General features: G+C 34.4%; 1 long non-coding RNA gene across 2 annotated transcripts in view; it reads right to left on the bottom strand.

The window, feature by feature from the left end:
* LOC140151453 (uncharacterized) overlaps positions 1-15999 on the bottom strand; it is a 35338-nt gene that overhangs the window by 318 nt on the left and 19021 nt on the right. The window lies entirely within an intron of this gene.

The raw sequence follows: 15999 nt of genomic DNA, 5'->3' as shown, positions 1-15999 counted from the left end.
TCACGTTGTACCACAGATGTTCCAATACTAACGTATAATGTGATGTAGTTGTACCAAAATGCTCTATCAAATTAACGCACCCATACTAATCACAGATACTAATACATGTAGAGTGAACGCATGTGTGGATCATCTTTCGGAAGTGTCTACTGGTCCGTTGGTCTTAAATCTACCATAAAATTCCTAAACGCCAAGTGCTAACAAAATGATTGACAGTTAAACATGTCACTTTAAAAATAAAAATAAAATTCTCAGGTTGAAATGAAATATTGCAATTATTGTTTAATTTATTTCTGGAATAGCTAATTAACCATATTACGTTGAATGAGGAGAGCAGCCGGTGAATTGAAATGTTGCACGATATAAGCTATTAATTGTACTTTATTATACGTCAAAGTTAAAATGTCGATGGTATTTCAAACAATACAGGGTGTCCCAGAAAAAATTACCGGGCAAATAAATTTGGACGTAAGTCGAAAAATAGACATCAGAATCCAAAAATCTAAACATCAGCGTGTAGCCCATCTTATTCTGCATCTTATACGCCAATTTTACTGGAATCGGTTGACTGATCGCGAAGAAATGAGCGATTACATAACGCATGTGTCAATTCACTTCATTCCAAGTTTGGAAGAAAGATCATTCAACACAATGTGCACGAGTGGTTAAACTGTCAATGGGCTTCATATTTGAAATCCTTTTCGTTCTTTATAACAACCTGTTTCTTGCAAAACATTTAATTAGGTTTTGTTCAAATTTTAAAACCTGCACGATATTGAAAATGAAAGCTTGCATGTGAGATGATGCTCGGTATTTGTAAATATCTTTTTTCGTTAATGTTGATATAAATGTTGCATGAAGAATACTACATAAAAAATTCCAGCCGGCTTAAAAATTTCTCACACACATTAATGTTTTCGGAATATTTCCAAGAAATTGTATTGCAAAGTTTAAATTTTTTTCAACTTTATCATTAATGTTGCGTGGTATCAAAAATCACACGTAAAGCTGTAAGCACTTGAACATTGTCATTCTTGGCTCAAATGTTCTTTGTAAAGTATATTTGCACAGCCTAAAGAATTTGAGTTGGAGAGCTTCCAATTACAGAAATCAAACTTTTCTCGGACAAACTGTTATTCATCTTCAGTGAAAGCATGAATGAGATAACACCGTCGGATTTTAATAGATAATGTGAACTAAATTTAATGAGATACACAAACTTTAGGAAGCGGTGAGCGAGTATGAAAAAAGCGCCTGTTGATCAAACTTGGAATGAACTGCATTGATGCACGCATTATGCAATCGTTCATTTCTTCAAAACCAGTCAACCGAATCAAATAAAATTTTCGTATGTCATGCACAACAAAATAGGCTATACGCTACATTTAAATTTTTTTGATTCTGATGTCTATTTCTCGACTTACGATCAATTTTATTCACTCGGTATTTTTTTCTGGGACACCCTGTATGTCTTTTACTTTAGGTAACTAGAACCCATGAAATGCTCCTGCACAGTCCTAGCATTTTTCGCTCGATTAGATTTGGCCTCTAATTAGGATGTACATTATCTCCTAGAAGCGTACCCCCTGTGCGTTCCCGCGTAAATAACTGGAATACTTTTAACTATTATAAAATAAGCGGATCGTACGCTAAAAATTGGTATCTAGTCGAGTCCCTTAATCTGAATAAAAATCATAACCAAAAGTTTAACCTTATGCGATATGTCAAATATGCTTGTATTGATCACAGTTATAGGCCTACGCCTATAATTTAGACAACATTGTGATAGAGAAATATCTTTTTTATAAAGGGGTAAAAAGAAAAAAATCTTCATCAGCCTTGTTGAATGAATGATATAAAACAGTGTAACTTTTATTTGACTTTTCAAACTCTCTCGGGGATGATTATGTATATTAAGACAACTTCCGCAAAGTCGAGGTGTAAATAAAGTCTTTTGAGCCACTAAAATCTTTTCAAAATCCTCAGAAATCCGTGACATTTGGAGTCAACAAATTGGTGCCAATTATATGCGTGTACAGGTGTGCGAACCGTAGTCGTACAGGGCAGAAAGAAGTGAAAATCGACCGATAAAAAGGGAGTGCGTTTTGCGCGGGACGGGTGTTTAAGACATCGGCATTAGAGTACAACAGGTGAGATGGCACGTGGCCTACAATATAGTCTCTTTCAGGTGAAGGTTGGAAGGCATATAGCAGCGGTAAACATTGCTCTGATAAACAGCAAATTTGTAGAGAGGGTAACCCAGTAAATAAGCATATTCCTTTCATATCATTGATTGAAATCATTTAACTTATCTGACGCATTCTAGTGAAGTTATCTGAAATGTAATTCTTATAGTACTGAACATAATCTATATGCATACTGAGCAGAACTCTACCCTAAAGCATTTGGGTTTTCATTTATATGAGGTACAGATCATCAGTTCCTATTATGCACACCCTGCACGCATATCATAATCATGATTATGTACTTCATGAGTTATGGTAAAAATCAAGACCCTTGTCATTTCATTTCTATAGTACTCTTTCCTAATGTTTCTTCCTTCGACGAAAATTAAAATTGCTTCGTTCAATTATGCCTGTAGATATCTAGAAAAATCCGCTACTAAATAAATTGAATCCATTTGCGAGATTTTCCCATTTAATTATTTAATATAGTTTGTCTTCAATGAGCCACTTACAAACCAACCAGTCTATACAAATGAAATGATACAACCTAAATCGTCACGACGGTCTGCGTTCACCGTTGGTAATCGGTATCTATCGCAAATTATGCGAACACAATATCATGAAATATTACACACTATGTCTTGGTAGCACTTTCTGTAACGATGTTGGGAGTGTGTTACCACCCGTCTTACCAAGTGCAACTGAAATATTCGATACCACTAGTTATAGTTTTGTAAAGAACTTTATTCGTGTATACTTCTGAATATTCATGATTACAAGTATAGTACTGAGCAGCATGCAACAGGCAGTATAGTAAGTTGTCTAGTGGAAAGAAGCCATAACAAGAAACAATGACGATGATAATAGCTGATGATGATAATGGGTAAATGCTGCTACTACTACAACAGCTATACTGTTCAAGATGATGTTGCTGCTGCTGCTGCTGCTGCTGATGCTGCTGCTGCTGATGCTGATGCTGATGATGATGATGATGTTAAAGATGAAGATGATGATGATGCAATGATGCTGCTGCTGCTGCTGATGATGATGATAATGATGACGCGACGATAATGATGATGATGATAATAAAGAAATGCGAAGAAAAGTTCATACCATAATCTACCGGTGATGGGTTCACAGATATAGGTCATTTTAAGTCAGTAACACAAGCTTGAACCTCTAGTTGGACATTCCAGGCATTTACCTAAGACATCAGTATTGTTTAATAATAAATCGTTCTCTGACAACAACCGTTCATCTCTGCCGAAATGTCGTGTTGTTTACATACAGTTTTGACAGCAAAATATTAAGCAAGCTTAATTAAATCGTTAATTTCAGATGGTAGTAATTTACTATGCTAACAGCTTTGTTAAATGATAATTCCTAAATTTATTAATCTGCATTAATCTTTTAAAATTCAGATTGTTAATAATCTCAAAATTAATGAATCCCAAATCATGCAAATGAACACGACTTTGAAAGGTTTCCTTTAAAAATCCCCCCTATATTTATAACGCACTAGCAGTAACACCTTTTTAAATGCTTGTAGAATTCCTGTTCAAATTTATGACTGTTTAAAGCATGGCCTGAACTTGAACTCAGGGAAGCAGTAAATGATGTAATAATTTCACGGTAAGCTAGCTACTTGGAGAACTCATTAATCATAAGATTTGGCATGAATTTAATAAGTGTCAACTTTTTTTTAAATATTATTTTCCCCACATCTTGGCAAGTTAAACTTTACTGTGCGATCCTTTTCATGTTAATACGGACAAATGGTATTGCAATAGACGAGATCATAAGCGCAGATTTATGTGTTAAGTTACCCCCAAAATACCGTCAAGATCAGTGTCAACTTTGCCTTTCCCCCTTATGTTATGTCGTCCGTCTCCTTGGACAAGTGGAAACTTTCTAGGAGTCAAGACATCATGCATCAAGCCCTTCTTATTACAGCAAGAAGAAGAATGAGAAGAAAAATTATCACAAGAAAAGAAAACAAAGCAGAAGAAGATGAAAAGAAGAAGAATATTATTTTAATGTAAAGGAGACAAAACGTAAGAAGCGCAACTTCACATCTCGCTTTTAAAGCCCTACGGGACGAGAATATACTAATACACGGTAGGCGACACCTACAAATTCTAACAATCAAAGTAAAATGTTGGATTTATATAAAAACGCAAGCTATTTCTACCACAGCGAGATTCCCTTATATATCATAACAAAATAAACATGCTATGTCCGTAACATAATTGCTGTTACAAATCTTGACAATTTTACTTATCTGAATATTCATTCTTTTAATTCCAGTGAGTTGAAATGTTTTTGTGTGTGATATTATCAGTTCTAATGCTCACAAAAGTACAAAGTATCGTTCGTTCAAGTTTTACACAATTGTAATGTACTTTGATCATACAAAAAATAAATGAAAAAATCTGTACTGATACATGCAGTAATTATGATAGGTCCAATACGTCTCTTTTTTCTAGTACGTATTGCGTGTCTTCCCAGTGAATTGCTCTGACATTGATACACAATACAAGAGGAACAGAATATACAGACGAACATGTTTTATATGTACTTACTTCATTAGTCAATGTCAGGCAATATGCACTGTGTCACAAATTTTTATTTATCGATATTTACCAAGAGACCACAATGAACAATGAAGTAAGTTCATTTAAAACATGTTCGTCTGTATATTCTGTTGCTCTTGTATTGTGCAACAATGTCAGAGCAATTCATTGGGAAGACACGCAACACGTACTAGAAAAGAAAGACGTATTGTACCTATCATGATTACTGCAGATATGAATAATCTTTGGGGTGTTATAGAGATACTCAAGAGCGACGAAGATCAAACCAAATGACACCGAATGAATTCTTTGAGGATTGGAAGAATTATTTATTCAAATGGTAAACTCTTCTTGATGTGGCGCATTAAATGCCTACAAATCATTTCTGAGTTCTTAGCTGCCAATAGTTTATTTCAACACCTTGCTCGTTATACTATTTCATATCAACAAGTCACTAAGTCGCTATCTATCTTGATCTATGAGAGAAGCTTCAAGATCAAAATCATTTGAGGGATGATCGTTCATTGGTAGGCTCTTTACGTGGACCTTAAATATGGTAAAAGTTTTATCTGTGATTAGTTAAAACTTCTCGCTTTCATTGATTAATAAACAATTGTTGTTATTGTTGTCTTCTAAAATTCTTATGGTGTGATTGTATCTTACAAAATAATGAAATAAATGAATGACGAATTAAACAAGACGCTTAAACCCTGAGCAGGAGGGAACACAATTAAGCAACAATCTAATTAAATATAAAATTGAGACTGTTATAGGTTCTGATCGCAGACCCTAAAACAGTGTACAAAGACGAGTTTCGTGCCCGGTTTCGTGCGTTCGATGACATCTCCGTTTGTATACTACTACGGTAAATATTAAGTTGCATTACATAACGTCTCCTCCTTCTTGAAAACGATGAATGCATAAAATGATGTCAGAGGAAAGGATACGTAAAGTTTATTATAAGAATTATTAAAATTCAGGGAGTTTGTTGATTTAGCCTTTACTCTTAACACATCACGTGCAACATACATGTACTATCATTCATTTAATCGACCGCGGAGCAGCTTCTGTCAGATTTGTTCTTACATACTATCACGTTGTTGATTTGTCTCAGTCTTGGCATAATTAGGTTGGCTTCCTTTACTAAATACTATTGACAGTGTACATGGTCTACGTGAGCTTTCATGTACAATCATGATGATATGATATATCTCAATCATAATATATTAACAGAATAGAATATAATTCATACCGACAATCAATTGCGAAGTCATCTCTCAGTAAAAATATAATACTATAAAGTATAAGCAGAGAAGATGTACATTACATCTTCTCTAATATAAGTAATAAGTATTGAAGACCACATATTTTCATACATGTATTGTCGAACTTGAAATAAGTATATCGCGCACCAACTTTGCGTTTGATTTACCTTTTATCTGAATAAGATGTGAGAAAAATACATTTATTGTACCCATCATTTCAAAAATCATTTCCGACTACAGTGATGGTTACTATTGTTCAAATGTACATTTGGCTAACGATTTATTTTATGGCAGATTGGCGGTGTAAAGTATTGAACCATAAGGTATCGTTGTGCCTTTAAGTGTGAATATAAGATTATAAAACGTAGCAACTTACAAGAGGTATTTTAATATGATGCATGGAATGGTGAACAAAATAAAAAAAATTATTGATACATAAGACATATTAATATAATTCAAATAGAAACATGATATATTTAGGCTAAATGGTGTTACAAAATAATGACAAACCTAAACAAGAAATGGCCACTGCACCGGAAATCAGTTGAAATAATAATCAAAACATTATCGATCAAGTTCAGTATATCCAGGTCAATCAAAGAAATCACTTTGTCCAAAAATTACTACCCAGTTAATCTTGACGATATAATTAAACTAAAGCTAATCCAATTATTACGCTGAAGTGAATTTCAATCGAATTATTATGGCTAAATTGAAGGTCAGGTGTCAGAATTTTGGCTTAATTTAGAGCTAATTGTTTAATGTTGGTTTAGTAATAAATGCAGAAAACGACCTTTTTTAACGTTCTGAAGTGAACCATGAAAGTGCAAGCAAATATATGTCGGGCTTTTGTTATTGTTACTGAATACTAATATTTTGTAAATTCATTTGAGTTTTTACTGATTGTTCAGGTAAGATGAAGGGTTCGCGAAATTAGATGTATTTTAACAATATTATTTAAATAAGACTACTAGTATTAGGAAGCCAATTAAGTTCATTATGCAAATTTCATTTCATCAAACTATTTTACACTCTATCATGAAAACTTGGAGGTATAATTTTGCCAATTTGCTGCTAATCCTCCACATACCGCATAATCATAATTGTTAATTGTATGAAATACCAAGGAAAGGGCGACAACTGGCTTATCAGCTTATCTTTCCTTTAGCGAGACAAAAATTTTATGGTAAATGTTAAATTCTGTTGGATTATTTTCAATTGCCCTTTCTCATTTCAACCTACATATGTTAGATATCGCTGAAAATGTACTTGTAATGCAGTAGGTAAAAGGCTCACCATTACCATGCCTTAAACAATGTTAAAAGTTAAGTGTATCTACCAAATATTAAGGTGTGAAGGGGTGTCCCGGGGGTGTCCTTTTGAACTCGAAAACTTGGCTTCTCCCTTACATCTTCCTTGAACAAGACAAATAACGGGACTTGACAACACTGTGTTTCAAGCCCCGTCCATCCACAACGCGCTATACAACGGAAGCGTGGTGCTGAAAGTGGCACCACGCTTCCGTTGTAGCTCGTTGTGGATGGATGGGGAACGTTTAACGATTAACCTCTCCAACTCTCTTCGATGAAGTGATGAAGATGCTAGATGCTCACGATATGAAAGCCAATTAACTTGGTAAACACTATCAGAATATGACTATAGTTTGATATGAATATAGATACAACATAAAAACACTCATGGTACTGGTCCCTCAATTCTTTAGAGAAAGCAGATTGGATTGTTGTATTTTAAGATCAAAAAAGCAGATGGGCCCTAAAACTATCTTCGGTAGACAGCGTATACAAACAAACCACCAGAAAATGATCCTATGGCTATGAGCAAAGCTTGAAATCAGGTTAACAACTGGCTGCCATGTATTTTGATGGATGGACGCCTATGACAATTCGTCATTGGGCACTAGTAGGGGGCTAAGGATGCCTAGTTTACCTTTACAGGTGTCAAAACATTCCTTAACAATTTACAACGGGTACTCCAAAGAGACATTGCAATGCGGCATTATATGTCACACAAAGAATATGTCCATGCCGTGGATTCGTTTTAAGTAGTAGTTTTGTGCATTCCATATTGGGATGATCTTCTTAAGTTTAAGGAGTACTTAAGGCGCTACATGTTCAACATCTATAGTGCCGGCGGGAGCCATTTAGTCTATCAAATACTCAGGTGTGCCCATACAACAGCCGTGTGCCAATATTTGCCAGAATTTCTTAAAACGTTCTAACCACATGGTCTTAAGACTTACTAGGTGCCGGATGGAAGACTAGAAATTGAACAACAATGACTTTGTTATTTCCGATCCCTCTCTTTCTCCATGTTAACATGGTTAATAGTCGTCATTCTTGCTATTTTTCTTGTTAGACTTCAAGTTCAAATACGAAGAAAACATGTTCTGCCTTTTGCCATTTGTTGCATAAATATGGGTCGGAATGTTTCAGGGTCGATAGATTACAGCAAATGAATTTTTGTTAGTTTTTCATGTCTTAATAACATTCAATATCTCAAAATTCCACATCTTGTGTCAAACTAGGCACTTAAAATGATTGACACGTATCAGTAGCATTAACATACTTACAGACAAAAAAATAGCTGCTGAGCAAATTGCACTTGGCAAAACGTGCGCCACTAGTATTGCTGGTAGCACGCTGCATCCAGTGATAGTGTTTACTCTCGAGTGAGTTTGACTACTGTTACAGAATATACCCGAGAGCTGTTGCCTTGGTAATAGGATACTTTGACTGGCACGTTGTGAGCAAAACCATTCAAAAATGAGTTAAAGAATAAGCAATGAAATGGTAATTGTTTGTACCATGCGCGACAGGTACATTATAAAATTGCATAATATGAACTTTTCTTTTACTTTTGGTCTTAACATTTATATTCCGAAGCCTCTCACACAAAAAGATGAAAACTGAATTCGTTTCTCATTCATGACAGTTTTGCGACCATGCTCATGACAGCACGGGACCTCAGGGTTTTCAGATTAAACGCTTATTGATTAATAACTCTTGTGCCTTTTTGTAACCACCTTTAAATGTCAAATGTTTGATATGTTTGAGCAATTCAAGCATTATGAGCAGTCTTGAAGCCACAAGTATTACTTTAAAATTTCAAACAAATCACGATGTTGAGATAAAACAGATACTTATTCAAAATACGTCCAGGACAAGGTACTTTAAAAGCATATAATGGAAAATCAAATCTAACATTACGCATTTAAAGAAATGCTTCAAAATATGTTTCTTTTCAAACATTTCAGTCAATTGAACACTTATGTGTACCATCCTCCATCCATGGAGGTATATAAATTTATTATATACCTCCATGCTTCATCCATTTCACTTTGCACTGAGTAGGTGATACTAATTACAGTTCCGCCAATCTTCGCCTTTACCATGTTTACTATCGATCCCGGCCCTGATTTTAAACAGAATTGCACTCATCAACCCTTCAACTGTTAACATAATTATGAGAATAACTTACATTTTGAAGTTCATCAAAGTTCACCTCTTTTCAGTCAAATCACTAGTATAACATTCTTCATAACAACATTGCTCTACATGTGTGTATATCAGCAAATAAATGAACGCAAACAAACCACATCGATGATGAGATATTTCTACTCAAGTTCAGATGGAGTGCACCAATGTTACGGAGACACCAAATTGAAAGGAAGGAGCCAAACCCATCTCCCTCCAGTGGAGTACAAGACCAAACTACATCCAATAACTCTAAATTTGGTACCGCAATGTTTTCTTACCGTAATTACCCCCATTTAAACCACCCTTAGAGAGGACATATTGGTTTAAATAATGACGATATTTATAAACGATTTTGGTTTCTACGAACCGTAGTTACCCATCTCAAATAGGCAACACGCCGAGGGTTCTAGCAGTTCCAAGTATCAAGTAGAGTTTGTGAATGAAATTTTATTAGGTCCCGCCATGCACTCGTGTCTTAAGCAAGAAAAGTCCAATAATAGTGATTACACCCACCTGAACAACCACTAGCGTTTTCTCTTTAACCACAACATGAAGTCTTCCTCATGGAACTATTAGAAACATTTTTTATTTGGTTTCTTTATATATTTTGCTTGCATGCATGCAACGACCTTCAGACAAAAATCTGTCTTTTGATATGACCTACAGTACCCGTATAATTTTCACCATTAGTAAATATCAAATACAAGACTACTTAGGAAACAAATCTACCACAAAAGAATGCTTGTCTATTCAGTAATAAGTAAACTCATTGCGCGACTACCTGACTATATTAAATTGACCTACACAATAAAGGTAAACTTGATTCTTTACCAAATTACATACAAGTTCCAGTTACAAAAGATTTCACAACTCCTTTGGTCCTGCAAACATATAGAAAATGCCAACTATGCTTATTTTGGTGCGTGTTAAAGGTAGATATGGTTCTGTTTTGGGTACAAATATTAAATCCATGCTACTGACATTCGCTGATAAGAAAATAAGGTAAAATTCTATTTTAGTCTGAAATCCCCAGGTAAGTCAGTCTCGCTTTATATATTTTGGCGTACCCTCGATAAAATTATTGAGAGAAATATCAGGGTTGGGCTAATTGTCTACTAATTGGGTTGACACCTGGGGCAGGTATGTAATGGACAGTCATTGGTTGACTGACAGTTTCAATTCAATAGCTGGTTTCTAGTTAGTTATTCATATTGGAGAGAATAGTTTTATAAAACTTGAAAGCTTTTTGATGGCTTTGTAAGCTGAACAAAATAAAAACGAAACATTTTTTAATAAACTTTATTTAAAAATAAAGTTTATTTAATGTTAATTTTAAGTATTGAGTTTGGCTTCCAGGTCTGGCTTATTCCAACAATCCACGCGGCGTTGTATAAACACAGTCATTGTATTTGTAAATATTTATGATAATAATAATAATAATAATAATAATAATAATAATAATAATAATAATAATAATAATAATAATAATAATAATAATAATAATAATAATAATAATAATAATAATAATAATAATAATAATAATAATAATAAATAGTAATAATAATTATTATTATTATAATAACAATAATACTGTCCAGTTACTTAGTATCTTTGTAAAGCTTTTAGAGTTACATTTGCTATTGAATAAAAAGTTGTGAGATTACAGTACAGAATACATGCATAAGAAAATAGATGTTGTGACGGAAATGCCCGATGAGCAGCTTTAAAACTCTTGAGTTTTAAGTCTGGCAGGTGAAAGGTATCAACAGGGGGTAAATTCTAGCCCTCTGCCTATAAACCGTAACCAGACAACAGAAATAGAAATGGGAGTAAAAAACCTCAACAGTTGTACATTTGCATCTTCAGACTAAAGTCATTTACTATCTATGAGTCAATTTAATATTTTTTGCAAAAACAATATTCAAATACCTGTACGGGCACTCGACTTATTTTATTTTATTTCTTAGTGATTTTCCAAAATTGTGTTCTTTTAGTAAGTTATTTTTATATTATGACAAGTGGAACTCTATTGCAGCAGAGAAATCGATAAGTCTGAGGAGTGAAAGATATGTGATAGGGGGTAAAGCCACAATGACTTGTGTCATAGCCTACATATTAACATAGGGCAATCTGGGGGCATCGAGGTAAAACTAATTTTGTTTGTTCACTGTTGTTCACTGGATGGACCAGAGAAGAATCTTTCCCATCTTCTCTGACTGGACACGCTGTATTTTTATAAAGAACGATTTTAAAATTAAACGATATGGTAGTACAGTCAATGGCTGAAATAGTTTTAGTAGAGCAGATATTCATTCAAATAAGTCCAGGTAAGCATATCATGACCTTGTAAGGTAATTGAATTCCAATGTTATCAACTTTATTTTTAACTTTCCATGTATATAACCACATAGTGCGAAGCAAAATATAGATAGATCAAATACAATGATACATAGTATAGTGTATCATCGCTATGATTATGACATCTCAAAAAAACATTATGGGACAGAATGTTGTAGTTGCAGTTCCAAATATATGGAATAACCTTCCACAACATCTGAAACTGTGTAATAAACATCAACACTTTCAAGACTCTGTTAAAGACACACCTGTATAAAACAATGATGCTCAAATTTCTCAATTGGTTTTGTTGTAATTTGTGTTTATTATTTATACTGCCACTCCTACCACAGACACCCAACGTACACCCCCTACACACACACACCCCACACACCCACGTACATCACTTTTAAAAAACATTAAAAGTGCAAAATCAGAACCAGACTTACCTTTCGACAAAAGATTATATATGGAAGTCTTCTAAAATAATGTTCCGAAGTTTGCCTTCTAATGTATGTTTGTAAGTTCCTACTATAATGATAAATTCCTGTGTTGAAGCTGTCTAAGATTCCACGTAGGAGCTTTACCATAAATTGCGTTAGCTGCTCAATGTTATGTCACCACTGGAATGACGTCTAATGGAGTGTGTAACCAACCAAGCAACTTGTAACGACCCTAGCCAAGTCAATTAATCAAGTAAGTATCAATGCAAGGTATAGGCATGGCCAGTCACTCACACAGCCACATGGTGATAAGTGGTCTATGAACCCTGCTTGTCTTCAGTCAAAATCTGGGTAGGGTCCCGAGGCAAACCTGCATTCCACCTAGCCAACCATTTGGCCGGACCCTGGGCCAAAACGGGTAGCTCAAGGCAAGCAAGACATGACAGATCGAGCCCTGTCTTGTACCACGCATCTCGTAGATAAATGAGCTCACATGGTTCCACAGTAACAGGTCATTGCTTTCAGTTTATCTTAACCAGATTAACCACGGTTGTCTCTCAACAATTCTATGCTATTTGTGTCCAAAATCATGCGGGTGTTTAATAATTTGTGATTTGCATAAAGAATAGATTCCTATTTAAATGTTAGTTTTCACTGATCACATTGTCCCCTTTTAATTTCGAGCCAAACAAATCAGGTAAAACGAAGAAAATTGCTATTTCATTCCAGCGTCTACAAATACAATGCGTGTATTAGCTCGCCGATCAAATGAGTATTGGTATAGCTTCACACAGCTAGAACGAACAAACAAGACCAGGAAAAGACGTATTACGAATAGCAATATACACACAATGATCCAATAATACACACGCACGCGATGTGTTTAGCCCCCACTGAATTTTTTTTCAAATTTGACCCATGTAGTGGTCAAAACTTGACTTTTGAGATCTTTTTGCTTATATCTCGAAAACGGTACATCGCAGATAGGTAAAACTATACTTTTCCTGAATCCGAATGACCTGAATACATTGGTCTAGATTTTAACATTTTGTGTATATATAAGGCCCTTCACAATTGATTTTGAGTTCACTGTTTCTCTCTCGCCTCCAAAATTGAGAATTGCAAGATATTTAATTATTTGATTTTTATTTGACATTTTTAGTCTGTAAATGGCAATTTAATTACATTAATTTGCTACATTCTTACTTTTATCATCTTAACTATGATGCTGAACAAACACAGAACACCCCTGTATTATTATCAATGTATAAAATCAACAATGCAATATAATTAAATCCGCAGCGCCAAAGTGTACAGTTGATATTGCTTGTGACCGCTCGTTTCAAAATAAAGAACATAATAAGTAATTAAAATTAATAATTAAAAGTTACCTCGTCCTTTACAATCTCCAACAGTCAACTCGGAATCATTATTGTGAAGGGCCTAAGGGGTTTAATATTTTCCCGCAAAACGGCTGGTCAGATTGTTTGTTTCCGTACTCGATATATCTTACAGATAAATGTGGTTATACCATAATACTAGGCTTGTGCGATGCATGAAAATACGAGTAGGAACTATTTGTTTGTGGGCCATCTGAAAAGGCTGCTTTAGAATCACTGAAATTGACCAAGTTATAAACACCAAAAAAGTATATTTTGGGTTTTGATACTTCGAAATGGTATGTTTTCTCGTATATAACATTGTTGTTGAAATATTACCAAAATTCATCCGCACGGCATCGGTATTTAGTAAATATTTCCCCGCCTTACCTAATTGTAAGTTTCAGCTTAAAGAGGAACAAACGTTGGCCTGGTCAACTGGCCAGTTGGTAGGTGACCTTGTCCTTATAGATCACACTCCTGTATACTTGTATACATGTCTGGACTTAGGTGGTGTCTGGACTGACATGCCCTGGGCCACATAACTCAATTATGTAGTTCATTATTCCAGATGTGCTTGTTCCTCTTTAAAGGGCGCCCTGCCATTTTAAACTGTATACGGTTCAGTGAGTTAGATTGATTGATTGATTTATTTATTTATTTATTTATTTATTTATTTATTTATTTATTTATTTATTTATTTATTTATTTATTTATTTATTTATTTATTTATTTATTTATTTATTTATTTATTTATTTATTTATTTATTTGTTTATTTATTTATTTATTTATTTATTTATTTACTTATAACAATTTCAATGGTAAAATACATACAACAATTACAAAACAAACGAACATTTAGCAGTTAGGTACCCAAATAGAAAAATCTAATCTTAAGGAATCCCCAGAAAATACAGGAAAAATATGTACAATTGCAAACATTGATATCAAAATATTAAAATTTAAAAAATTATTAAAATAAATTGCACACGCCCCAAAAAGCATACGATTACGAACCGGGTAAATAGTTCAAAAGTTGACCTTAGTCATTAGGGTAAAGCTGCAAAATTATATCGCTATTGCAATGCTCTTCATTTATCATTATCAAAATATGAACATTGCATGATGTACAGCACCGAAAGGTTCACAAAACATGATACAGTATCTGCCGAGGGCCCTTGTAGGTAGATATCATTATGTGTTTTATCGGTACACTTCGATGAAACTTAAATTAATCTGTTACGTGCCTCATATTAAGAATGTTGAACAAGACTGTATAAAGCCAAAGTGATAAATTATTTATAGTGCCAACATTCAACTGATGTAATATTATGCAGCACTATCTAGGTTGTACATCATTTGACCATAGGTATGATAGGCTAACAGTTCACAAGGTTCACAAATATTCTATATAGAGTAGCGGGTATATTATAGTTTGTTGGGCTTATAATTGGCAAACATTATTTGGTTTTCGGTGTTTGCAACTGTGCGAATCAATAAAGTCCCAATACACTCGCGTAAATTCACATAAGCGAGCGTCAGTCAGACATTGCGCAACGCGCAACTTGCGTAGATGGTGCGCCCAACTGCGTGCTTGTCATTCTATATCAATACACGATGTTACCTTATCTCATTTTTTTGCCAATTATAAGCCAAACAAACTGTAGCAGCCATTTTCCTTTCTTATCTACGTAGTAAGTGAAGATATTTGGAAACCTAAGAAACAAGATACTAACTGGCATACTGCTATTATTGTTATCTTCCGAACTGAGCATTCTTAACGCGCAAAGCATCCTCTATCTTAACGTGCTTAGATAACATACAGAAACACGGTTAGCTTGCTACTTTTTTTCTCTCTAGCTACGTTTTCGCTACTATTTTGAGAAAAGTATTCGCTGTCGTTTAGTGTGACGTCAAAAATGATCGTTGCCAACTGGTTCACACCATCATTCGGAACCACGATCAAAATGATCACAATATTGTCAATGGGTTGTTAACAGGTGTGCAAACCAAGCGTAAACCAGTAACTAAGCTCCGCTACATACTTTTCAGTGGGCATAAAATACTCGCCGCGCTGCAACATGTCTTCGTTATTTAATTTATTCCCATTCTATTTATTCCCATTTTAATTTATTCCCAATCTATTTATTCCCATTCCAATTTATTCCCATTCTATTAATTTCCAGTAATGTTTACGTAAAATCGATAATATACTTCCACCAGGCATTAAACAAAAATGAATTGAAATAGACTGAATCACGAATATTTGAACAAATACTCTACGTCGAATATTCGCGGAGTATGTAATAATGACGGCG

This window comes from Amphiura filiformis, chromosome 1 (assembly GCF_039555335.1).
Source record: "Amphiura filiformis chromosome 1, Afil_fr2py, whole genome shotgun sequence".
Lineage (NCBI taxonomy): Eukaryota > Metazoa > Echinodermata > Ophiuroidea > Amphilepidida > Amphiuridae > Amphiura > Amphiura filiformis.
This window is presented reverse-complemented; position numbering and strand designations above follow the sequence as displayed.